The following is a 1,263-nucleotide window of genomic DNA, read 5'->3' as shown; positions in this document are numbered from 1 at the left end:
CAGCGGGCTCGTTGAATTTACGGGAATGCGCGGCGAGTAGCGACGTTCGCGCTCGTCTTTTTCACTTTCGCAGAGTCTCTCCGCGCGCAGTTCCAGAAAAGAGAAAAATAGGAAAAGTGGGAGGCGAGAGGAGCGGCTCGCTCGCGTAAATTAAAGATTCGAACGGATCCGAGGCAGAATTACGAATGACGGACATCTGTCACTGGATTTCATTAAAATCCTTTCCTCGTCCCGCGACATCCTCGGGCTGGTCCTCGGCCTGTGGCTGGCTGGAGATGGCTGCTTGCCCGGCTGGATTCGTGCACCCGTGACTCATTCATTATTCATTCGTCCAATTCATCACGGCGCGGCATCGTGGTACGGGCCGCGCACCAGAGCGGCGCGCCAGCAGCGGGCCAATTTCGATTTACACTCGAGCAGACCGCTCGCGTTCTTTCGATTTTCGCGTGGTTCGCGAATCAAGGGGCGAGTAGCCACCGCCGCTGCCGACGTTCGAGGCGGGACGAGGCGTGGGAAACCGATTCTACTCGGCAAGATCGAGCCCCGTATACGTCGTAACGCGCATCGACGCGTTCCAAAGGATACGTATACGTAGGAGAACGAACGGAGAGAAGGCGAATGGTCTCGGTTCGTTTCTCGATACATAGTGGGGGTGGCGGTGGTGGTGATGGCAGTGGCGGGTGGAGCGTCTTCCTTCCCCGAGAGCCTCGTAAAATGGAAATCAATTACATCTACACTTAACCACTTAAACTGGTTTCGCCACGGTCCTAAAGGCCGTTTACTCGTTGCGTGGGGATGAGCAGCGCGTATGGTCGGTACACCCAGGGAACGCGTCTGTGGCCGTCGTCGAGTGGAGGCGAACCAGGGTTCGTTTTCGCCTCGGTGCAACAAGGATCGGGATAAACGGCTCTCTCACGTAGAGAGAGCAGCCGGTGAACACCGCTAGAGGCTTCGTCTCTCTCCTCCTCCGCCCCCTCCGCCGAGCGTTCGCCGTTCTCCTCCGCCACCTCGTGCGCTCTGCACCGCTGTGCTCCGCCGTGCTCTGCTGTGCTCTGCTGTGTTCTGCTGTGCTGTGCTCCATCTTCTCCTCTACTTCTTCTTTTCGCTTCTCTTCTTCTGTTCGTCGGTTTGCGGCGAGCCGCAGATCATTCGTATCAACATAATTACAAGCTCGGGAGCCGCCTCTCTGTTTCTCTCACCTCGCTCCACCCATCACGACGTAACACACGATCGCTTTCGCGCTCCGGTGAAACCTTCCTCCTC

Source organism: Habropoda laboriosa, unplaced genomic scaffold (assembly GCF_001263275.1).
Source record: "Habropoda laboriosa isolate 0110345459 unplaced genomic scaffold, ASM126327v1 scaffold222, whole genome shotgun sequence".
In the NCBI taxonomy this organism is placed as follows: Eukaryota; Metazoa; Arthropoda; class Insecta; order Hymenoptera; family Apidae; genus Habropoda; species Habropoda laboriosa.
This window is presented reverse-complemented; position numbering follows the sequence as displayed.